The 26,815-nt window shown below is 44.1% G+C and overlaps 1 protein-coding gene across 2 annotated transcripts in view; it reads right to left on the bottom strand.

Annotated features, from left to right (window-relative positions):
* LOC126354795 (protein slit-like) overlaps positions 1-8,269 on the bottom strand; it is a 78,705-nt gene extending 70,436 nt beyond the window's left edge. The window contains exon 1 of one of the 2 annotated variants that reach the window (XM_050004707.1): positions 8,048-8,269. The gene's annotated coding sequence lies outside the window, so the exon portion shown is untranslated. The remainder of the gene's footprint in view (positions 1-8,047) is intronic. The other variant, XM_050004708.1, reaches the window with a different exon arrangement.
* Positions 8,270-26,815: the final 18,546 nt, after the last annotated feature.

Raw genomic sequence — 26,815 nt, 5'->3', positions numbered from 1 at the left:
GCTAGTACCGAAAACTGATCGAGTAATAAATAATTTGTACGCAGCTTAGACAGTCATAGTTGGAGTATTTTGCCCTCAGACCCTTTGGTACTCTCAGACAGTACTCGCAGAACGATTTATACTCGGGACGAATTTTCGATTATAGTCACCGTATGATACTTCTTTGCGAGTGCTGCCTGTAAGTCTTCCAAGAGATGATGTCAGAAGTGTTTACACACAGCAGGGTGAGAATGTCTGTGTGAGCTTAGAGATTACTCTCCGCGAGATTTTTCTGTCGTAAAATGGAGAGGTTGCGATGGAAGAGGGTGGGGCTGCAGCTGCACTTTTCATACTTATAGTGGCAAGGGAAAAACATAAGCTACATTTTTCGTGTTGGGAGCACGCAAGAATCTCATTGCAAAGCTTGTGACGCAAAATTCACAATATCGAAACTGTACGAGAATGCTAGCGATGGAGAAGGAAGAAATACTTTTTATAATTTGGTCCAAAATTGCCAGTCTGGATATTAGTACTCGTAAATCCATTACTATTAAAGACAAACTGCTAGTGATACTAATATTTGGCGAAGTAACAAATGTAATGAAATAACATTACAGCAATTTTGTATTGACACTCATAGACGCTCAAATGCCGAATGGGGTGGATATTTGATACACGAAGAATTTCTGGACATACAATTATTTGAAATTTTTCACGTGTATTGATTTAAGGAATCACTCGTCAGTTCCTGAAGGTCTGTTTTTCAACACCTACAACAATAATATAATCAATAAACACCATGTCACATAAACTTGTAGATACAACTGTGTCACCTGAGGTTAAACGGCAAATTTTCCGCGTTCCAAAACGATTACTTTCAAAGATAATTTCACTTGTTTCTGTATGTTAATTAACTTGAGTTATAAAATTATTATACCTGATTTATTAAAGTGTTCATATTCTGGTAAATTTCTTCTGTGGAGGTGTTAAAAACTGTAGCCATTTCGGCCAGCAAACTTTGCTTCTTACCTCTGTTCCTGTACCTGAGTAATTGTACATTCCATAACGCTGGCCCGTCCTCGTACAAACTAATTAAAAGCGAAACTTCGCCCGGAGTGCACTTGTTGGCCTCTTTCTTCATCGCCGACATTCACTTCACCGTGCGTATCCATCGCTACAGTAGCATCAACTGTCCTGGCAATGGCGGTACACATTGTTAGAGCACCGTGTTACAGGGTCGATATGGCACAGTGCGTAGCGCGCCAGTCTCTCTTTCACATTGTCGTATTACAACGCGAGATCGAGTGTATTCAGTGACAATTCTTTTATTTTTGTTTTTTAATTCTATGTAATATGTCTATGAAGTGTTTATATGTTATTTACCGCGTAACATTATTTAAATCTGGAACTTTCAGAACAGGCTAACTGCTGGTATTGTTCGTTTAGGAGGTAAAACGGGCGATTTTTACGCTCAGAAACATGACTCGGCTACATATTACGGCTCAAAACACGCTCTTTCGTGGGTGCTTTTATTTAAAGTGAACATGAGTACGGCAAAGTATATTACCAGGGTATGGTAGTGTACAAAATGTGGAATATGGCACAAATCTGGGACGCATTATGGCCATTCTGCACCCTCCGAGTACTCTCTGCTCTCCCGACAATGCCGGTGTAGTTTTTTTTGTGTGTGAGAGATACGGCGAATAGCTATCGAGAGATGGAGGCGAATATCTACACGAGAAGTCTAAACTCTCTTGAGATATTGCTGGAAAAATTCTGGAAACCTGTGGTAAGGTTTTATGGGACCAAACTGCTGAGGTCATCGGTCCCTAGGCTTCCACACTAGTTAATCTAACTTAAGCTAACTTACTCTAAGGACGACACACAGACCCATGCCCGAGGGAGGACTCGAATCTCCGACGGGTGGGAGCCACATAACAAGAGGCCTTAGGCTGGATTCTCGGACACTGTTGGCGGGCTGGCTGTCGCTGCTGCTTACACTGCACGTATTAAGGCGCGTTTACACTGACTTCGCAACATTATTGACAACATTGTTCGTGGATAGTAATAGACTACTGATGTTGGCAACATGTTCGCAACATAAAATCAGCCGGCCGCGGTGATCTCGCGGTTCTAGGAGCGCAGTCCGGAACCGTGCGACTGCCACGGTCGCAGGTTCGAATCCTGCCTCGGGCATGGATGTGTGTGATGTCCTTAGGTTACTTAGGTTTAAGTAGTTCTAAGTTCTAGGGGACTAATGACCACAGCAGTTGAGTCCCATAGTGCTCAGAGCCATTTGAACATAAAATCAGTGTTCCACGGCTGCGTCGGTAGAGATCAAAGAAACATTTTTCTTGGCCTGCTACCACTAAATTGCGCTACGCAGCACTAGTGTTCGTTTGCTCTGAGTGACTGTTTTGGTGTTTGTTTTGCTGGAGTGTAGTGGTGCGTTTATTTTATGTCCCTTCATTTTTATTTGAAATGGAGTGGTCACGAGACAAAATTTTCCAGCTGATGTCGCTCTATGAGGCAGAGGAGTGCCTGTGGAATGTACGTTGCGCAGGTTACAAAAATACTAAAATCAAACATCATTCCTTACAAAAAGTTGCTGCTGGTGCAGTGACGTGAAAAAAAAATGAAATGTGTCTTGTCTGTGTACCGACGAGAGAAAAGGAAAATAGAGGAAATTAAAAAATCTGGATGTGGTACTGACACACTTTACGAAACGAAGTAGTTTGGATTTAAATATCTACGTTTCCTGGATGATTTGGAACTATTGAGACATGGCTGGCTTTGATAGGAGTCTCCTGATGCAAGAAAACGAAAAGTAACAGTAAGTCTTTGGTACACAGGGACTGCTTTTCTGAAATTTGTGTCTTTCTATGAAACAACTGGACCTATAATATTCAACAACATTTCAAAATCTGACGGCGACACCCTAGTGAAGTTACAAAAGCCACAACCGTCACCAAATTCAGCTCACAAAGCATGTCATTCCCGCCATTTCCTCTATAGAATGTTTTGCTCCGCCAATGACGCCTACGTCGTTTTCATCGTCTGTTCATTTCGTTAAGTATTATTAATGCATCACCAAATGTCATTAATTTTTCCTCTTCACTCGGCATAGCGTACCTCTTGATGTGAATACACAAAGTAACCCGTCAGTTCACCGCAGCAGACTATGCGAATACGTAGAAATGTTGGTCGCTAGTGTAAACGGGGATGCGAACAACGAACAATGTTGCCAACATGTTGAGGGAAAAAGTTGCACACAATGTTCCGGAAAAAAACATGTTCTGAGCTCAATGTAAACGCGCCTTTGCTCGCAAACTCTCTGAGCGTGAAACACTCTCACGTGTATACCTACCTTAAAATGTTTGAAACAAAATTGTCATTTATCAAGTAGACGGTAACAGCGAACCACCATCCACCTAAACTTTTATCACTGTTATTTACGTGAGCTATGTCGGACAAATTAACCATCTGACGTCCCGATGCTACTGATCCATAGTTACTTCTGGTCTGTGACGCCAGAATCGGCGCACAAACCGCGACTGGTAGCAACCGTATTTGGAGTAAAGCCGGGTTCACACACGCAACGAAAGTATCGCCACAAGTCAAGTCATTATGGAGTGGCGCTGTGAGCTACCGTTCACACAGGACGCCACAAACTCTTCGTAATTGCGCAGTTTGCAAAATGGCGTCACCTGTCGCAGCAGATTAAACGACTGTACATATTACTAAATAAGATGTTTTGGAAACATAATAAATGTAAAATATTACTTACCAAAGTGTTTCTCGACTCTCTTGTCTCGACTACATGTTTTAAGAACCGGTCTGCAGCTTCAGACCAAGCAAGGCTGGCTTTATAAATACCGTCTGTAGACGCACCACTGTTAAGTGATTTCAGTACTTTTTTATGTTCATTCATGTAAGCATATCGAATGCTTCGAATTTTTAATTTTGTTGTAGCTACATCAATTCCAGATACATATTCACGCAAACTGTTTACTATTTCAATTAATGCAGCATCTCTCAAATTTCTGTCTTTGTATGCTTCGCTTTTGTGGTTACAAAGGCATTCTCGTTCTTGATACACCTCCGAGAATCTCATAATTGTCGCTGTTGACCACTTTTTCGACATATTAATAGCAAACGCACAAACAAAAGCATATTACTGTATTCAAACATTATGAATCACCTCGAAGGGAATCAGCATGGTTTCAGAAATCATCGTTCATGTGCAACACACGAAGTAATGGCCGCTATCGACAGGGGATCTCAAGTTGATTCCGTATTTCTGGATTTCAGGAAAGCTTTTGACACCGTTCCTCACAAGCGACTTGTAATCAAGCTGCGGGCCTATGGGGTATCGTCTCAGTTGTGCGACTGGTTTCGTGATTTCCTGTCAGGAAGGTCGCAGCTCGTAGTAATAGACGGCAAATCATCCAGTAAAACTGAAGTGATATCAGGTGTTCCCCAGTGAAGCGTCCTGGGACCTCTGCTGTTCCTGATCTATATAAACGACCTGGGTGACAATCTGAGCAGTTGTCTTAGGTTGTTCGCAGATGATGCTGTAATTTACCATCTAATAAGGTCATCCGAAGACCAGTATCAGTTGCAAAGCGATTTAGAAAAGATTGCTGTATAGTGTGACAGGTGGCAGTTGACGCTAAATAACGAAAAGTGTGAGGTGATCCACATGAGTTTATAACGATATGTATACGTAATGTGTATACATAAACATAAAGCTATAAATGTCCCCGTTCGTAGTCGGTAATTATAACAATATGTTTACTTTTGTGCTGTAAATATAGCTATAATCAGCTTGGAAGTATATTTGCGAACGCCGAGCGTGTGCGGCTGTTTCTTGTTGGATCGTCTGATCAGTCGGAAGTTGCATTGCAGAGGAGAGTAAATGCCTATTCAAAATATAATTATTTTTGGATAGCTCAACATGAGTTTCCTAAGGGACCGTAGTTTATCATGCATTTACCAGTAGAATGTGGCGCGGAGAAAATATTTCGCCGCATACAACTTCCGTCCGATTTCGACGAAAGAATTCGTGAGTGTGAAATTAAATAACTTCATGAAGGAGTGAGAAATAGATTCTACGAGGGTCGGTCAAAAAGTAATGCCTCCCATTTTTTTTCTACTTAAAAAAATTAAGTTAAGTGAAAAATTTGAATTTGGCGCCATTCCTCAAACCTTCTTCTGCAATCCACTGCAGTAGTAACTTTCTGTGTCAACAGGTGGCAGCACAGCAGAAGTTTGTAAGATGGCCGACATCGATGCTCGTTTGAGACAGCGTTGTGTGATTGAATTCTTGAATGCAGAAGGTGAAACGCCCATACGCATTCATGAAAGACTGAAGAAGGTGTATGGTGTTGTGACAGTGGATGTCAGCACTGTTAGACGATGGGTTCGTCGTTGTAAGGAAGCTGAAGGGCAAACACCGTTGACTGACGAAAAGCGGAGCGGCAGGCCGGTGAGTGCAGTGACTCCACACAACATTCAGCAAGTTGATGACATCATTCGTTGTGACCGTCGGGTGACTGCAGATGAAGTGTGTCGCATTATTTCTCTTAGTAAAGGCAGTGTGATCACGATTATTAAACAATTGGGGTACTCAAAAGTTTGTGCACGGTGGGTTCCAAGAATGTTAACCGATCAGAATAAAGAGGCAAGGAAAACAATAGCCTCCCAACACTTGCAGCGCTTCCGTTTGGAGGGAGATGAGTTTCTGAAAAAAATTGTGACCGGGGACGAAACATGGGTACATTTTTTTGAACCCGAATCAAAGAGGCAGTCAATGGAGTGGCGTCACACACGCTCGCCGAGGAAGAAAAAATTCAAAACTGTGCGATCGGCAGGGAAAGTTATGGCAACAGTTTTCTGGGATACAGAGGGTGTGATTCTGGTTAATTTTTTGGAGCAGGGATGCACAATAAATTCTGTTCAATACGTCACAACCCTCAAAAAACTTAAAGCACGTCTTCAGCGAGTTCCCCCAACAAAATCAATGGCAGATGTTCTTCTTTTGCATGACAATGCAAGACCACACACCAGTCGTCACACCTCTGACGAGATTGTCACAATTGGATGGGAAGTTTTGCCTCATCGCCCATACAGCCCTGACCTGGCACCATCAGACATCCATCTGTTCGGGTCACTAAAAGAAGCTCATCGTGGGATTCATTTTGAAGATGAGGAGGCCGTCAAAACATCCGTGCGTCAATGGCTTAGGAAGCAGAGCTGTGATTTTTACCGTGCTGGGATACATGCCCTTGTTCAAAGATGGACCAAAACTGTAGAGATGGGCGGAGATTACATTGAAAAATGACAAAATGATCCTCAATGTTGTGGTTTTCAACCTATGTAATTGCATTTAAATTTCCTGACAATTAAACGTAGAAAAAAAATAGGAGGCATTACTTTTTGACTGACCCTCGTATATTAAATAAATAGTCCATACACCAATTCCATTTAAATCTGAATTTATGGCAATTAATAGATGAACTTACACCATAATGAAGAATTTTAACAGGGATGCCGTTTTAACTGGCACTTCTCTTCTCGTAATGACAATAATTCCTTTGACGTTTTCACATAAACGTCGCACAATAAGTATACTGCTATGCAGTATTGCACTTTTACTTTACACTAAAATAATATTATTTTTAACGATAATAATACGGCGGCAAGACATGCGCGTCCGACACAAGTTACAAGAGACAAGAGAAGAATGAGTAACTGTTCATCGAGAATATCTCGTACATAAAAAAAGAAAATGTGTAAAAGTGTTCTTTTCTGTCCGTTTTTCGCGCCGCGGTTTTCAAAGTCAATAACTCACTGCATCTCTGACGGCGCATCGACAATAAACAAGTTACGTCACAGGTCGTTCACCTTTTACATTCTCGCAACATTATTTGCTAACTGTAGCTGTTGCGGAGCGACTGCTCGATTAGTGAATGATTTAAAATGAAAAGGCAATCACATAATGTTACAAGTTCCAAAAGAAATCGGTTGGAATTCGATTACTCGATAAATAGTACAATTCTCAAGGCTGTCGATTCAACTAAGTACCTGGGTGTTAAAATTACGAACAACTTCAGTTGGAAAGACCAGATAGATAATATTGTGGGGAAGGCGAGTCAAAGGTTGCGTTTCATTGGCAGAACACTTAGAAGATGCAACAAGTCCACTAAAGAGACAGCTTACACAACACTCGTTCGTCCTCTGTTAGAATATTGCTGCGCGGTGTGGGATCCTTACCAGGTGGGATTGACGGAGGACATCGAAAGGGTGCAAAAAAGGGCAGCTCGTTTTGTATTATCACGTAGTAGGGGAGAGAGTGTGGCAGATATGATACGCGAGTTGGGATGGAAGTCATTAAAGCAAAGACGTTTTTCGTCGCGGCGAGATCTATTTGCGAAATTTGAGTCACCAACTTTCTCTTCCGAATGCGGGAATATTTTGTTGAGCCCAACTTACATAGGTAGGAATGATCATCAAAATAAAGTAAGAGAAGTCAGACCTCGAACAGAAAGGTCTAGATATTCGTTTTTCCCGCGCGCTGTTTTGGAGTGGAATGGTAGAGAGATAGCATGATTGTGGTTCGATGAACGCCCTGCCAAGCACTTAAATGTGAATTGCAGAGTAGTACTGTAGATATAGATGTATCTGCGAACGAATACGCACTAGAAAGGTTTGAATCCAGCCGCGAGGTAGCAATCGAACGACGTTATTCGATTGTGGAGAAGACAAAATGCGCAACAAAGTACAACCAAGTTCAACTTTTTGTGGCGTGACAAAAATTGCGCTTCTTAAATAACACCACCGAAAACAAGGAGTTCACACGTGCAACTACAAAGCAACTGCAGTTCGCCATTAGCAGTGGCGATACTTTTGTTGCTTGTGTGAACCCGGCTTATGTGGAGGACAGCAAGAAGATCTCGCGACAGATGCTACTCTAGTCATCTCACAGCAAGCTGTTGAAGGCGCCGCTCAGCGGCAATTAATACCGAGGCGCCAGCTCCAGCCGTGTTCGGGCGCCGGCGGTACTCACCGGTTTGTCCTTTTTTTTCCCCTCTCGTGTAGGCGTCTATCAGGCGGAGCGAGTGTGCGGCCCGGGCGGCGATTCGGCGCAGAGTGAGGTGAGGTGTGTGGGCGTGGGGGCGAGCCGCCGCGGCGATCTCCCTCTCTCATTGCGCCAATTGGGTCTCGTTGGCGATGATGGCTGATGGCGACTACGTGACCGCCACCCCTGAGCTGTGGCCCCATCGGCTCACTGCGTCCGCCAGCACGATCCGACACTTCTTACTTGTCACAGCGCTGTGCCGACGTCACTCCCCTTCTTCTGAAGATAGGGCTCGTTTATCAGCCTCCTTGAACGAAACGTGGTCGTAGCTGAATGAATCGACACCCCACAAACATACCGTAGGCAGCCACCGCACACATTCACAGATAAGAGGTACTGAAATAATAGGGCAACTCTGGGAGAGCTGGACCACTGTGTGACACGGGCCAGTGGCGTATTTCACAAATGGTACTCATGCTACTTGCGACCAGAGAACCTACACCAATGGCCATTAAAATTGCTACACCACCAAGATGACGTGCTACAGACGCGAAATTTAACCGACAGTAAGAAGATGCTGTGATATGCAAATGATTAGCTTTCCAGAGCATTCACACAAGGTTGGTGTCGGTGGCGACACCTACAACGTGCTGACATGAGCAAAGTTTTTCTCATACACAAACAGCAGTTGACTGGCGTTGCCTGGTGAAACGTTGTTGTGATGCCTCGTGTAAGGGGGAGAAATGCGTACCATCACGTTTCCGACTTTGATAAAGGTCGGATTGTAGCCTATCGCGATTGCGGTTCATCGTATCGCGACATTGGTGCTCGCGTTGGTCGAGATCCAATGAATATGGAATCGGTGGGTTCAAGAGGGTATTACGGAACACCGTGCTGGATCCCAACGGCCTCGTATCACTAGCAGTCGAGATGACAGGCATCTTATCCACATGGCTGTAACGGATCCTGCAGCCACGTCCCGATCCTTGAATCAACAGATGGGTACGTTTGCAAGACAACAACCATCTGCACGAACAGTTCGACGACGTTTGGAGCAGCATGGACTATCAGCTCGGAGGCCATCGCTGCGGTTACCCTTGACACAGCATAACAGGCAGGAGCGCCAGTGATGGTGTACTCAACGACGAACCTGGGTGCACGAATGGCAAAAGTCATTTTTTCGGATGAATCCAGGATCTGCTTACAGCATCATGTTGGACGCATCCGTGTTTGGCGACATCGCGGTGATCGCAAATTGGAAGCGTGTATTCGTCATCGCCATACTGGCGTATCACCCGGCGTGATGGTATGGGGTGCCATTGGTTACACGTCTCGGCCACCTCTTGTTCGCATTGCCGGCACTTTGAACAGTGGACGTTACATTTCAGACATGTTACGACCCGTGGCTCTTCAATTCATTCGTTTCCTGCGAAACCCTACATTTCAGCAGGATAATGCACGACCGCATGTTGCAGGTCCTGTACCGGCCTTCCTGGATACAGAAAATGTTCGACTGCTGCCTTGGCCAGCACATTATCCATATATCTTACCAACTGAAAACGTCTGGTTAATGCGGGCCGAGCAACTGGCTCGTCAGAATACGCCAGTCACTGCTCTTGATGATCTGTGATATCATGTTGAAGCTGCATGGGCAGCTGTACCTGTACACGCCATGCAAGCTCTGTTTGTCTCAATGCCCAGGCGTATCAAGGCCGTTATTACGGGTAGAAGTGGTTGTTCTGGGTACTGATTTCTCAGGATCTCTACACCCAAATTGCGTGAAAATGTAATCACATGTCAGTTCTAGTATAATATATTTGTGAAATTAATACTCGTTTATCATCTTCATTTTTTCTTGGTGCAGCAATTTTAATGGTCAATAATATATATATATATATATATATATATATATATATATATATATATATATATATATATAGAGAGAGAGAGAGAGAGAGAGAGAGAGAGATGGGCCACTGGTGAACGTCTCTTTCGAATCGTAAATTCGCAGCACAGTCTAACAGTCACGACACTCTTTGTTACCGCCAGCGACAGCAGCGCCCCAAATGACCAGCAAGCAACATTCCTGAATACGGCATTGGATGACTGCGAATACTAACGTTTGTATTGATTTGTAACACAGTTTTTACTATAGGGAGTTTAGACAATGCCATAAAAATCGACAATAACTGAAAAATTACACACTATTCGTGATTGATTAGTTTCGTAAGCACCCTGAGAGATACGAAACAGTGAATTACAAGATAGCTTAGTTACGGTTATCATGTGACGTACACACATTTACTGAATAATCTCAAATGGTTCAAATGGCTCTGAGCACTATGGGACTTAACATCTGAGGTCATCAGTCCCCTAGAACTTAGAACTACTTAAACCTAACCAACCTAAGGACATCACACACATCCATGCCGAACGCAGGATTCGAACCTGCGACCGTAGCAGTCGTGCGGTTCCGGACTGAAGCGTCTAGAACCGCTCGGCCACCGCGGTCGGCAGTAATGTCATTTTCTGTTAATAACAAAAAATACTGATAAAACACCAGAATACTTGACATTTTATAGAAAGACATCGCATATCCATCCAACAAAGTAGAGTTTTTTTCAATACACTTTCGGCCAAATCAGTGACGTGGAGCGTAGGAAACCTATATGGAATGTAATACTTACATTATTTAACGTATCGAATGAGCCAAGGGAAAACCTCACAGGCCTGATAATAAATCGTCAAAAGCAATGAAACTCTTTCCCAACAGAGGAGAAACTTATTCCACAAGTGTTGCTAATTCTTGGCTTCAAACGGCAAGAATCTTCAACATATTCGCTTTTGAAGTAAAAGTTATTTCACTGTCGAAAATTCTCGTGTATTAGAAAATCGAGTGAAGTATAAGAAACGGCGAATTACTAGATTCCATAACAAATTTTTAAGTGCCATGGAAAGAGCCTGTGATAATAACAGACAACAACAAATATATGCGTCTCATGCATGAAACTGGTTTATATTCTCTTGCTTTCCGCGAAGTAAGCTGGAAATACAGGCGTATTCTAAAGTATTTCTTCAAGAATGACTTGCAGCTTATGTCAATGAACCGGTGTTGTTCGGCTGTTTTTACATGTATTTCACAATGCTTCGTATCTCTTGGTAATGTACTAACGTGTGGAAAGCAAAAATGTAACAGCTATTTCGTTAATTAAGTATAAAATAATCAGAAACAAACTTCATCCATACGACACGCATGAGTGTCTGCTTCCTCACCGCTTGGAGCGCTTGTGTCGCTCCAGCTGTCAAACGGTGACGACTTGCGCAACCAGAGAGTGTCATGACTGTATTTATTAGGATATATGGATATGGTGTCTGTTCTTTCGGACCATAACCCAACTTCAGAAAGCACTGCTAACCACATTCTAATAAGAAAGCTGAAGGTATTAAATCAATTCTAGGCGCTACAGTCTGGAGCCCAGCGACCGCTACGGTCGCAGGTTCGAATCCTGCCTCGGGCATGGATGTGTGTGATGTCTTTAGGTTAGTTAGGTTTAATTAGTTCTAAGTTCTAGGCGACTGATGACCTCAGAAGTTAAGTCGCATATTGCTCAGAGCCATTTGAACCATTTAAATCAATTCTAATTTCCTTCTTGACAGCTGCAGGTCATCAATGGTGTCTGTTCTTTCGGACTCGAACCCGGGATCTCCTGCTTACATGGCAGACGCTCTATCCATCTGAGCCACTGAGGGCACAGAGGATAGTGCGACTGCAGGGACTATCTCGTGCACGCCTCTCGCGAGACCCACGTTCTCACCTTGTATGTCCACACACTACATTCCAAGTGGCCCACCCCAACACACTCGATACTCGAAGACATTCTTACCAAGTCCCGTAAGAGTTCGGGGGATATGTGTGCATCTGCACAGAAGGAGAAGGTCTTGACCGGTATTGCCAGACCTATGCACTTATTTGGATATGGTGTCTGTTCTTTCGGACATGTCCGAAAGAACAGACACCATTGATGACCTGCAGCCGTCCAGAAGGAAATCAGAATTGATTTAATACCCTCAGCTTTCTTATTAGAATGTGGTTCGCAGTGCTTTCTGAAGTAGGATTAGGGTTTTTAAAAATTTAGGAAAACTGCGGCATTCTACAGGGCGAACGTTAATAAAATCGGCAAAGTGCAGGGAGGGATTCATGACTGAAAACTGAGGAAAATGGGTCCTATGAACATGTGTCCGGGAATGCATAATTGGCACGGTAGATGGCGCTGACGAATGAGAGTTTCTCTCACCACATGCCGTGTGTTCCTTGTGTGTTGCAGGCTATGTGATTGACGCAGCATACTGTAAGCAGCAGAATGGTTCACTGTTCATGTCGCGAACAAGCCGAGACCGTCTTCGTGTACTGTCGACCAGATGGAAACGGGCGAGAGGCAGCACGGCTATACCAAACAAGTATCCTCAAGGATGCCAACCACATCTCACATTTCGAGCAGTTTTTGGGCGATTATGTGCTCCTGGGTCCTTTCATACAGATGAACCTGCTGGAAGGCGGCGGACTACGCAAACACCAGATTTAGAGGACGGGGTTCTACGGGTTATTCAGACGAACCCCAGCACATGCATCAGGCAAGTAGCCCACCAACATGGTGTATGACAAAGTACGATTATGTGTATCCTGCATCATAGCGGCTACTATCCCTATCACCTGCAATCCCATGGAGGCCACTTTGAACATCTGTTGTGACTTGGATGGGATGCAGCTCTGTACTGTGTTCTGGGACAATTTGTTCTCGTTGGAGGCACACCATCCATTTCCGGGCACGTGTTCATAGAGCGTTTTTCTCCATTTCCAGTCAGGAATCAGCCCCTGCAGTTTGTCGGTTTTTTTATGTTCACCCTGTATACAGAGGGAGAAAGAGAGAGAGAGAGAGCGAGAGAGAGAGTGCGAGGGAGGGGGGGGGGGGGGAGGCATGTACGTGACTGACTGATCAGCTGCTACGCCTTTTTTGCCACAGGTCTCTCTAGAATCTTAACTTCGCAGTGCTTATTGCAGCTATATTACTGTTCTGAAGACCTTCGAAAAGCACGTCTACAGATTTCTTGTCTTGTGAAGGAAAAACACAGGCTATTAGCTACAAAACATTTAGCCTGCCTGTCGTATTGTTGCGTGTAGCGTGTAGTATTCAAGATTATACAGGGTGTTCCATTGATAGTCACCGGCCAAATATCTCACGAAATAAGCATCAAACGAAAAAACTACAAAGAACTAAACTCGTCTAGCTTGAAGGGGGAATCCAGATGGCGCTATGGTTGGCCCGATAGATAGCGCTGCCATAGCTTAAACGGATATCAACTGCGGTTTTTTTAAAGAGAAACCCCCATTTTTTATTACATATTTGTGTAGTACGTAAAGAAATATGAATGTTTTATTTGGACTACTTTTTTTGCTTTGTGATAGATGGCGCTGTAATAGTCACAAGCACGTGGCTCACACTTTTAGACAAACAGTTGGTAACAGGTAGGTTTTTTAAATTACAGAGCGTAGGTACGTTTGAACATTTTATTTCGGTTGTTCCAGTGTGATACGTGTACCTTTGTGAACTTATCATTTCTGAGAAAGCATGCTGTTACAGCGTGATTACCTGTAAATACCACATTAATGCAATAAATGCTCAAAATGATGTCCGTCAACCTCAATACATTTGGCAATACGTAAGATTAGTTTTGGAAAATCAGCTACTGCGATATTGTTTTACCATGCTTTCATTCTTCAGCGCTTATAAACACCATTGCGGAAGTACGTCTTCTATGTTTTTCCGGTATAAGACGTAGTTTCTATATCTACTCGTGCAGAACCCCCGCGAACACGGAGAAGTGCCGCAACACGACGTGGCATGGACTCGACTAGTGTCTGGTGTAGTGCTGGAGGGAACCGACACTACGAATCCTGCAGGGCTGTCCATAAATCCGTAAGAGTACGAAGGGGTGGAGACCTCTTCCGAACAGCAAGTTGCAAGGCTTCTCAGATATGTTCAATAACGTTCATGTCAGGGGAGTTTGTTGGTCAGTAGAAGTGTTTAAACTCAGAAGAGTGTTCCTGGAGCCACTCTGTAGCAATTCTGAAAGTAAGGGCTGTCTCATTGTCCTGCTGGAATTGCTCAAGTCTGTCGGAATGCACAATGGACATGAATGGATGCAGGTGATCAGACAGGATGATTACGTATGTGTCCTCTGTCAGAGTCGTATCTAGACGTATCAGGGGTCCCATATCACTCCAACTTCACACGCCCCACGGCATTAGAGAGCCTCAAGCTAGTGCTTGAACAGTCCACTGCTGACATGCAGGTTCCATGCATTCATGATGTTGTCTCCATACCCGTACATGTCCATGCGCTCGATACAGTTTGAAACGAGACGAGACTCGTCCGATCAGGCAGCATGATTCCAGACATCAACAGTCCAATGTTGGTGTTGACGGGCACAGGTGACGCGTAAAGCTTTATGTCATGCAGTCATCAAGGGAACACGAATGGTCGTTCGGCTCCGAAAACCCATATCGATTATGGTTGGTTGAATGGTTCGCACTCTGGCACTTTTTGATGACCCTGTAAGGTGTCAGGCAAATCCAACACCTTCCATGAAAACCCTGACATGATAAGCAAATCCGGCAGTATGTCACATAGCTCCGAATAAATCCTGACATTAAATTAACCAAAGTAATACGATCAACGAGTGAGCAAATGCAATACCACAGACCAACACAAGAACGCCTAAATGCATGTCATACCTCCCCACGGTGAAATAGACGCAGTTCCGAGGGGAGAAACGAGAACAGAAGCCGAGAGCAGAATCGTGTAGGCTAGGAGGCCCTACGATAAGGGACGGACACCCACGTCGGCAGCCGACCGCCAGAACCATCCCCAAGCCCATGTTAAAAGATGGAGCCCTCCAGAAGACAGTATAGACTTTACAATAACACTAAAAGGGCCACACCAGCTGCAAGTTTTAGCGTGAGACTTTTTCGCGTCTCTGTTACGTTGCGAACGTTAAAAACATTGCCCCACCAAGAAAAGTATAACGTTTCTCATTGGATAGACAGAATTTTTGTAGGTGGAGCTTAAGGTTAACATTGAGGCCCTGATTGGCCAGTTGAAAACACAGCTATATAGCTTTTTTTTTAAACCAACTTCGGTAAATTGTAGTAAGGAGAAGTTAGGAGGGAGTTGCTGCCCAGACGGCGAGCTGTATGGAGCTGTGCCTCCCGCCGCCCCCTGACGCTGCCTAAACACCGACAACGTAATGAACGCAAGCTATGCCACACTTTTGAGTGCATAAGGCTTCACTCAGAAGTGCAGAAGTGTCATCTGTTACATCCCCGTTTTACGTAATACTAGTGTCTATCGTCAATTAAATCTCACGGTGTTCACATTTCCTACTTGATGTAAAAATCTGAAACGCGATGATTTTTCTGTTATGTAGTTATTGAGAAGCCACATCAGCCACTGTAATTTACGACAAGTTAGATAAGTAATTAAAGATAATTGAGGGTCACTGTAGATCATTTGGATAGTTTTCCCTTTTATGAAACTTAACTTAAATCTAGATTATAGATGTGATATGGCATAGGTCATCCTTCGATCCATTGTAGAACTTGGAAACCCATTCAGGGAATATTCGTTCACATTTTTGTTGAACGCAGTTGGTTTTTATCATCCATTATTAATATATTTCCTTTTATCAATAGTGCAATTTGTAAAGAATGTTTTGTGAGTAGAATAAAATTTCCAATGGTAAAGTTAACTGCTTTTTCGACGTTATTTTGCCAGATAACTAAAAATAGGAAAGCCTTGAACCCCTTCTACTAAATTTAGTTAGTATTAAGATTCTTTTATAGGGAGTGCAGTGGAATTGACGCTGAAATAATTAAGTATTTGATTATATCATAGCTAGTCTCACTGAACTCTTCTGAACTCCACATGTCATGTGTGGTCTGGCGTCTCCTTACCAGCAACATGTCCCAGGTTCAAACTAGTCAATTCCCTAAAAAAACACGCTCAGAGCGTCGTTGCGCGAAAGTGGTAGGGAGACACGACTTAGAACAAATAGTCACCACGCAGAATGTTAGAACCCAGCACTGAAATCTGCAGCAGTTTTCGGAAAGATTGCACTTCTGTGACGCTGAACGATTCTCTTCATTCGTCATTGGTCCCCTTTTCGCAGAATCTTTTTCCGACCGCAGCGATGTCGGAGATTTGGTGTTTTGCCGGATTCCTGATATTCACGGTTCACATGTGAAATGGTCGTACGGGAAAATCCCCACTTCGTCGCTACCTCGGAGATACTGTGTCCCATCGCTCGTGCGACGACTGTAACACCACGTTCAAACTCACTTAAAAGCTTGATAACTTGCCATTGTAGCAGCAGTGACCGATCTAACAGCTGTACCAGACACTTGTCTTATATAGGCGTTGCTGACCGCACCGCCGTATTCTACCTGTCTGTACTTGAATACGCATGCCTATACCAGTTTCTCTGGCGCTTCATAGTATATTAAGGTCCGAAGGAAAGACATTCCTAAAAATTAGAGGCTACTAACTTCAACAATAAATATCCAAGTAGGAAACTCTGAAATCACTTCAGAGCGTCTAAACTAATATATATGGAACTCTTTTTGTTTCCTTGTTGTTTCCCATTTTTTCGCAGGACGTTGTGATAAATGGCCAATACACTGCATCCCGTCACTCCACAGTAAACCCATAACAGTCATATACTAAATAACAAGCTAGAATTTCTGCTGTAAATGTGAGCGTCAAATCCGTCTTGTAATAGTATACAGGTGGCAGTATATCCCGCTCGAATCGTGGCAAAAAATGGCGGCCGCCTGCGCGTGTTATCTGTGGCCTAAGGAACATTGCCTTCTCTCTCTCTCTCTCTCTCTCTCTCTCTCTCTCTCTCTCTTTGTATATAGGCTCTCTACTTGCGAAGAAACTCTTTTGTGAACGAAGATGGTGTGGAAGTGTTTCTGTCATTTCCGTGTTAATTCTGGAGAAAAATCACATTCTCTGTTCTGGTTCAAAATAGTTCAAATGTCTCTGAGCACTATGGGACTTAACATCTGAGGTCATCAGTCCCCTAGAAATTAGAACTACTTAAACGTAACTAAACTAAGGACATCATACACATCCATGCCCGAGGCAGGAATCGAACCTGCGGTCGTAGCGGTCACGCTGTTCCAGACTGAAGCGCCTAGAACCGCACGGCCATACCGGCCGGCTCTGTTCTGATAACCCGAAAAAGTTCTATCTTGTAGTTACATAATTTTAGTGTTCAGGCTTCGTTTGCACACTCGCCGCCTACAGACAAAAGTCGGGGTAGTGTGTCTGGCCCAGACTATCGAAAGACAAGGACCGGTGGTTCACTGACACAAAGAAAACAAAATAGCAGCACCGAGAAGGAGTCGTGCGACGTAAATGAAAGTTGGTAGGCGTGTTTCTGCATCTGAAAAATGGTGTCGTTCACCCGCCAGGGTAGCCGGGAGCGCTAACGCGCTGCTTCCTCTACTCGGGTATGCGCGCCGGCCCCGGATCGAATCCGCCCGGCAGATTAACGACGAGGGCAGGTGTGCCGGCCAGCCTGGATGTCGTTTTTAGGCGGTTTTCCACATCCCGCTAGGTGAATACCGGACTGGTCCCTACGTTCCGCCTCAGTTACACGCGTCTCAGACATTTCAAACACGTTCGCACTCTTTCACGATTTACACTAGTTGCAGACAGCTGGGGTACACTGATTCCATCCCTGGGGGTACGGGGTGGCGGCAGGAAGGGCATCCGGCCACCCCTAAAACTAACCTTGCCAAATGCTTTCTAACCACGCCGACCCTGCGATCGGTGCGGGACTATGGCTTAAGAGAAAGAAAGAAAGAAAGATGGTGTCATTCAGATTTCACGCCAGTCGCGTAACCTTTGAGTTTGAACGCGGTGAGTTTATGTTAGTCAAGAATGCAACACAGTTTTTAGGGCGACAAAGACGCATTTATCAACCTGTCAACGAGTTTACACGAGGTCTCGTAATGGCGCTACGAGATGCTGTCCGCGATACTGTAGACCCACTTGGCAAGAATGTAGATAATGTACATGATTGCTAGCAGCAGTGCTCACGAGAATGTATGGTCGCAAGACGAGCGGGTCCTGGACGTTCACGTGTCACTACAGAGTGGGGAGGCCATCGTGTTCGGCGTATGGATCTGACGCACCGTACTGCATCTGCAGCGGCAATTTGAGCAGCGTTTGGCACCACCGTGACACAACGAACTGTTATAAAGCGGTTACTTCACGGGCAGCTCCGAGCCAGAGGCATTGTAGCGTGTATTCCACTCACCCCAAATCACCGCCATCTGCGAGTTCAGTGGTGTCGCGCAAAAGTTCATTGGATGGCAGGATGGAGATCTGTCGTGTTTTCTGATGAAAGCTGGTTCTGCTTCGATGCCGGCGATGGCCGAGTGTTGGTTATAAGAAGCTGAGCGCCTGCAAAACAACCTGTCTGTATGCTAGACACGCTGAGACTACACCTGGAGTTATGGTCTGAGGTGCGATTTCGTATGATAGCAGGAGCACTGTCGTGGTTATCCCATGCACCCTGACTGCAAATTCGTACGTCAGTCTGGTGATTCGACCTTTTGAACTGCCATTCATGAACAGCATTCGACGGGGTGTTTTCCAACAGGATAAAGCTCGCCCATATACCGCTGTTGTAGCCCTACATGCTCTACAGGGTGTCGACATGGCCTCCTAGATCACCAGATCTTTCTTCTATCGAGGAAATATGGGATACCATCGGACGACAAGTCCAGCGTCATCCACAGAGAGCATTCACCGTCCCTGTACTGACTCACCAATGACCAAGTGTAACAGGCGTGGAATTCCGTCCCACAAAGTGATATCCGTCACTGTATAACACAGTGTATTCATGTTTGCATGCTTGCATTCAACATTCTGGTGATTACACCGATTATTAATGCACCAGCATTTCGTATTTGCAATGGCTTATCTCGCGCAGACATTAACCTGTGGTTCTGCAATGGTAATGGCTTAAATATGCTACTTAGACGAATGTGTTCTCGAAATTTCATTACTCTCTATTGATTATTTTTCGGTGTTTTGATTTTTTTCCCGTCTGTGTATTTGGGAGAAATTGAACACTTGTTTCAAAGTGAGACAGATGGAGCACAGTTAAGTTTAGCTTCAAGCCTTATGCAATTATCCCACTGAAGATGGCCAAAGTCTCAGACAATGCTTATTTGTCGGAAGATATGCCTGTGGCAACAAATGGAAGAGCAGAATCTGATACACAGGCCCACCAACCACTTCAAAGATCGTCAAAAGCCATACTGATCCCAACCAGTTCGAATGGGCAGAGTTATCTGCACAAGTCAAATTGTAGTGGTTAATAAAAAAGAAAAAGAGAAGAAAAGGAAAGAAAAGGTTGAAAATGTGGGAGGAAATGGTGAATAAAAAGTGGATTTTAAAAATCGTTAATGACCGTGAAAAAGGGAAAGAATGAAATGCAAATCGGACTTCGTATTACGGAAAAGTTATCGGACTTCGTGATTCGGAAAAGCTATTGTTGGAGTGGTCCTTTTGGCGTTTCTGAGCACAAGTCAAACCAGTTTCCACTACAAAAATTATTTGAAAAAGAACAGAGAATAACAAAATGTAACTGACAGGGGGAAATGGCGTAGATAAGAGTTCATCCTTTACCATGTTAACATGTCTTCTTTCGTGCGGCGTCCAGGTCTTCAAAAATCTCCTATTTCATTTCTCCGTGAAAAGTCTGCTCCGAAATCTTGCAATCGTCCAGGAATCACTAATTTATACGAATTAAAACCATCTTGATACTGAATGCAATTTATTTTACGTTGCTACTTCCATCCAACGAATTTCATAACAACTTCCATAATATGTCTACACATTAATAAGTTTTCTCGTCTTAATCAGACCACGTCTGCATTAAGCTTCCGCTCTCGAGAGATAATAGACGGATAGAAAAACAAAAAAAAGAGTTACGATTTTAGTATTTTCTCTGCCGTCGAGCGCTCATACAACTGCGACGGTATAATTTATATTTGAGGGAGCGAGTGTAGCGCAGCGAAATTCAAAGTCCCGCTACAAAATTCCTTCACTGACACTTCAGATTCCACGGACAAAACTTTTGGAAGGAGCATTACCTGTTCCTTATATTGATCTTTCTTAAAAGCGAAATTTAAGACAATAAGTGTAATTGCTTGAACATCATCAATCATTACGAAAGCCAATGTTCAGTGAAGATTTATAATAAACTGATAAAATTGTTTTCCATTAAAACATTTAATAGCATAATTCTATGTTCATGAGAACATATTTAAACTAAAAATATGAAATTATGGTTGACTCTTTTTGTATGGTCCATCTCTCCCAATACACTGGTCCATCCCACCCATTCATGTATGTGCGAGATGTACCACCCATGTATATTTTCCTTTTATCATATCTCTTGTGTATCAAGTGTCAGTGCCTCAGTAATATATTGTACTTTAGTTTATATGGCACACTATACGAACATGTTTCCAGAAGTCAAAAATGGCTCTGAGCACTATGGGACTTAACATTTATGGTCATCAGTCCCCTAGAACTTAGAACTACTTAAACCTAACTAACCTAAGGACAACACACAACACCCAGCCATCACGAGGCAGAGAAAATCCCGGACCCCGCCGGGAATCGAACCCGGAAACCCGGGCGTGGGAAGCGAGAACGCTACCGCACGACCACGAGGTGCGGGCTTTCCAGAAGTCAAAAAATGTTGAAAAACACACAAATTTTATGCCAAAGAAAAAAATGTGGGACAACTCTCCTGGACTTACCCTAGCTGGCAGCATAGAAAAACCTATAGTCACACACACACACACACACACACACACACACACACACACACGCGCGCGCGCGCGCGCACACACACACACACACACACACACACACACACTTATTAACCCAAGATTTATGACCAACTGCTTAATAACTTGCTGGTCCGCATTTACTAAGCACTACTGCAGCAGTTCTGCGCAGCATAGGTTCGGCAGGTCCTTGGTAGATTTGAGGTAGTATGTGGCATCACATGTGTACATGCAGACATGCACGTCCCGTAAATTAAGAGCTAGTGGTTTGCCCGCGCCGAAATGACTACTGAGAGCGTCCCTTATGCGTTCCGTCGGGTTCACTGTCACTTACCTCAAACCACTGGAGCATGAGTCTGGTCTTGAGACACTGACAGTTATCCTGCTGAAAGCTGCCAGCGACGTAGTGGGAAAAAATCAAGCATGAAGGGATACATATGGTCTGCAATAATGTTCACATAGTCTACAGCTGTCATGGTGTTTTCGATTACTGCCGCAGATCCCATGGGAGCCGAGGTGAATGTCCCCCATAGCATAATAGCACTCACTGGCTTGTGTCCATGGCACAGTGCATGTTTCTACCACCCATTCGCCTTGATGACAGCGTAACTGCACACAGCCATAAACATGGTTTAACAAGAAACGTTTACTGCCGTTCAACCACTTTGCATGGATGCCCACGACATCAGAGTGTGATCAACCGGCCAGTTCGAATGTTTCCGAGATGCTGCTTGCCAGGCTTCGGACCGTAACAAAGTGGTCTTTGTCAAAATCACTTCCAATACCTAATCAAAAATATCGGACAAATATTGGTCGACATTAATATTCGGATGTGTCCATCCTTAGCCTTTATGACGGCTTGAAATCAGCCAACGAAACTTTCAGTGTGGCTGATTTGAGAAGTGGCAGGCCATTCTCCATCAAGAGACGAATTTGGTGAAGATAATGATGTAGGACGCTTGGGTCTGGAGCGAATTCGACATTCATACCTGTATATTTAATGGGATCGCTAGCACGCAAACAGTATCTGTTTTCGATATATCACAAGGAAGAGATGCAGTAAAAATATTTTCAACGAAGTTAGCAGAGCTTTTATAGTTTGTAATTTTTCTCTGTTGGATGGTACAGAATCACAATGACAGAATGTTTGGGTGATCGAAGTGAATGGACCGTGAGGGACCCAGATCAGCTTCGGACTCCAGTACAATGTTGCGTCTTCCTAATTTTCCTAATTATAAACACCACCGCAAATGTTTGTACTGTCTTTTATACTACCTTGTGTCGCAGGAGCAGGCTTCTTTTGGCGCTGACCTTACACATTGAAGCTACGACAACATGTTTCCGTTTCCACCAAGTGGTCAAGTCATAGTCCTATGGTATTAACTAAGCTCACTCTGTTTCTACACTCCTGGAAATTGAAATACGAACACCGTGAATTCATTGTCCCAGGAAGGGGAAACTTTATTGACACATTCCTGGGGTCAGATACATCACATGATCACACTGACAGAACCACAGGCACATAGACACAGGCAACAGAGCATGCACAATGTCGGCACTAGTACAGTGTATATCCATCTTTCGCAGCAATGCAGGCTGCTATTCTCCCATGGAGACGATCGTAGAGATGCTGGATGTAGTCCTGTGGAACGGCTTGCCATGCCATTTCCACCTGGCGCCTTAGTTGGACCAGCGTTCGTGCCGGACGTGCAGATCGCCTGAGACGACGCTTCATCCAGTCCCAAACATGCTCAATGGGGGACAGATCCGGAGATCTTGCTGGCCAGGGTAGTTGACTTACACCTTCTAGAGCACGTTGGGTGGCACGGGATACATGCGGACGTGCATTGTCCTGTTGGAACAGCAAGTTCCCTTGCCGGTCTAGGAATGGTAGAACAATGGGTTAGATGACGGTTTGGATGTACCGTGCACTATTCAGTGTCCCCTCGACGATCACCAGAGGTGTACGGCCAGTGTAGGAGATCGCTCCCCACACCATGATGGCGGGTGTTGGCCCTGTGTGCCTGGGTCGTATGCAGTCCTGATTGTGGCGCTCACCTGCACGGCGCCAAACACGCATACGACCATCATTGGCACCAAGGCAGAAGCGACTCTCATCGCTGAAGACGACACGTCTCCATTCGTCCCTCCATTCACGCCTGTCGCGACACCACTGGAGGCGGGCTGCATGATGTTGGGGCGTGAGCGGAAGACGGTCTAACGGTGTGCGGGACCGTAGCCCAGCTTCATGGAGACGGTTGCGAATGGTCCTCGCCGATACCCCAGGAGCAACAGTGTCCCTAATTTGCTGCGAAGTGGCGGTGCGGTCCCCTATGGCACTGCGTAGGATCCTACGGTCTTGGCGTGCATCCGTGCGTCACTGCGGTACGGTCCCAGGTCGACGGGCACGTGCACCTTCCGCCGACCACTGGCGACAACATCGATGTACTGTGGAGACCTCACGCCCCACGTGTTGAGCAATTCGGCGGTACGTTCACCCGGCCTCCCGCATGCCCACTATACGCCCCCGCTCAAAGTCCGTCAACTGCACATACGGTTCACTTCCACGCTGTCGCGGCATGCTACCAGTGTTAAAGACTGCGATGGAGCTCCGTATGCCACGGCAAACTGGCTGACACTGACGGCGGCGGTGCACAAATGCTGCGCAGCTAGCGCCATTCGTCGGCCAACACCGCGGTTCCTGGTGTGTCCGCGGTGCCATCATTGCTTGTACAGCCCTCTTGCAGTGTCCGGAGCAAGTATGGTGGGTCTGACACACCGGTGTCAATGTGTTTTGTTTCCATTTCCAGGAGTGTATATGGGTTGCAGAATGTGGTAGATATAGCTCTCTCCGACTTAAGCTCAGTTCTGACTTAAACTGGGACGATCACATGCATAATGGTGCAGTGATGGTGGGGCTGAGTCTGAGGAGCAGTTACAAGATGCATAGAGACTATGTAAAACCATGCTGTAATTTTACTGTAACAGGAAGTTCGAAAAAGGTGACTCGTTTCGAGATATGAGAGTGCCACGAATATGATTCACTAGTGGCTGTAATCATTAAAAGTCTTTTCCATAGGATCCAACGCATGAATGTGGTTGACTGGAAAGATTTGATTCCAAATTGCAGGCAGCATTTCTACCGGAAAGCCAGTGCACGTTTCTTACGACCTCAATCAACACACCATCTATTGTATGTAAACATTCTCAGTGAACCATCGCCTATAACCCATTGGATGTATCGCATTACCTCTGACATGCTATCGAGACAGAATGCGTTACAAATGCTGGATAAACGGCGGCTGGAGAGCAGCGGCGTGACGGAGTTGCAAATACTGACTTCATAACGCCTTCCTTAGCCGAATCACTGTCTAAATTCGGTGATTTTATTACGAGCTTACTCTCGTGGGGTCGTGTAACAGCACTGTCGGTCTGTTAATACACACTCCGTCGTTCACTGTCTATATTCAGTGCCAAGGTAATGCCATACCTTGATTTACGTGGCTTGTATAGTTTTTAACATGGATATCATTAGTGATATTTGTGAGCACCTGTAGAACCAAGACCGCATACGACAGTAACATGCCTGTTGCAATCGTGCTTTCAACATCTGGTGGCTTGTAAGACGATTACACCTCTCTTTCTGAGACACAGTGGTACCATGCGCAAGGAAAAAACTTATCAGACATGTCCATCCACGTATTGTTTCATATCGCCGGCTTTCAGTTATGCTGAAATATTATACTTAGTAGTAGTAGGGAATGAGTGATAGAAGGATATGGGTGTTCCAGCATGTGCAAAGAACATTACTATGTCCTGTCGTAAGGGAAGGTAAGGACTTGATGTGGAAAACGGCGATGGCTGTAAGGAGAATGAAAATTTTTTTCTTCTTTTTTTTTTACCCTGCTTATGAGGGAACAATACAGAAACCCTCTCGTATGATTAATAGTTTGCTGGATATGGTCTTCCTCCAGTACAGATGACAAAATACTGTGCAGATCTGCGCAAAGTACTTTGAGCACTGGCCTCCAGCTCCAATGAAGCAATATGGTGTATGTAATATGCTCAATGACAACACGCAGATGGTAATTGTTTTAATATATTGGGAGAGGGAAACATGTTAAAGTCTTATAGGAGGTACTATTACAAGGAGTGCTACAACTGGTTAAAGTTTTGAAGCAGATAGTTCTCTTAAAACTACACTGATTTTGCTCATTGAACTAGTAGGAAGCAGCTGTCTCTATTCTCGTGGACTCATGACTGTTTTTTTCCGTTTATTATCGTCATGATTGTATGTTTAAAAAAGTATGTGTTATATCGTACTTCATAGCCTCTAATTATAAAGCAGACACCACTTCAATTATAGCTCGTTGTGAAATCTAGAAATGATACTGTTTTTTTTCTGACATGTGACGAGGTTGCGTAAAACAGGTTGTGACGATCAAATTGCTTACAAAACTAGAACGCAAGAATCTGATGCTGTACGACAGAAACTTTGCAGACATGTTGGAAGAGGTGCGTTATGCATAAAAAATGTCAAATGTAAGCATGCAGGTGGTAAATGGTTTCGATGCAACGGAAGACACGTGTGGTAAGCTGTTATAGGAGGTTTCATTATAAAGCAGACTCCCACGATTTGTATCATAATGGTAAAACGGAACCTACGTCCTCTTGAATTATAGCTTGTTGTTGTTGAACGTAAAATGATTGTGTTGTAATATCTCTTTATATTCTATTAATTATCCCTGCAGAATTATATGAGTGAATTACGTTTCCTACTTGACCATCTATATACTTGCAGAATGGACGCGAAAAGTAGTACAGTACTATTACTATTCCATGAGAGCATAATTACTCTTTGTAATATTCTCTCTGAGGTGTGTTGAGATGACTTCTAGTAGGATTTTCTACGTGCCGTATAGCCGCATTGAATAATTGTAATTTTGCTATCGAGATTACTGGAAGAAAGAGATTGGAAATACATTGTATGCTAATCAAGAGAATATATACTGAGCATTTACATCAAAGGTCTGTAAAAAATTTAATTGTATATGTATTCTCTAATTGGAAATTTGCACGGAGGTGTCGTTTCCGATAAATTGGAAACGAACCTGCAATTATTAGATCCAAGAGCTCCATTATTTCATCGGATAATTAAACTCTATCAAAGCAAACTTTCCGCTTGATCTGAGATTTCCCGACTGACTACGCAAAGCAAGAAAACCAGGGAATTTTATTTACACAGGATTGCAAATGGCTCAAATGGCTCTGAGCACTATTCGACTTAACTTCTGAGATCATCAGTCCCCTAGAACTTAGAACTAATTAAACCTAACTAACCTAAGGACATCACACACATCCATGCCCGAGGCAGGATTCCAACCTGCGACCGTAGCGGTCGCTCGGCTCCAGACTGTAGCGCCTAGAACCGCACGGCCACAACGGCCGGCACACAGGATTGCAGATCGCTTCCAAACATCGAGACTGCGGACAAGGAGAGTCATCGTCCGATTCTGATTAAACATGTAAAGCTTAATTATAACTTTCGAGAGCGACTGTGATGACTGTGATATGGCTGCTTATTAATGAGATCATTAATAAAATACTAATAACTAAATTTCCTCCTCGCCAACAACCAGTATAAACACAAAATTAATTAAAATTGTAGTGTTTTTTCCGACATGTGAGCTAATGGCGTGAAAGATTGTATTCTCTGATGTTATTTCACGTGTCTGAAATGTTTATAATACACCTGTTTTATAATACACCTGTGATCGGTGGCGGTGAACTTCGCTGGATGTCGCAAAATAATGAGATGCGAA

Source organism: Schistocerca gregaria, chromosome 3 (genome assembly GCF_023897955.1).
Source record: "Schistocerca gregaria isolate iqSchGreg1 chromosome 3, iqSchGreg1.2, whole genome shotgun sequence".
Lineage (NCBI taxonomy): Eukaryota > Metazoa > Arthropoda > Insecta > Orthoptera > Acrididae > Schistocerca > Schistocerca gregaria.
The sequence above is the reverse complement of the archived record's forward strand: the minus strand, read 5'-3'. Positions and strand labels throughout refer to the sequence as shown.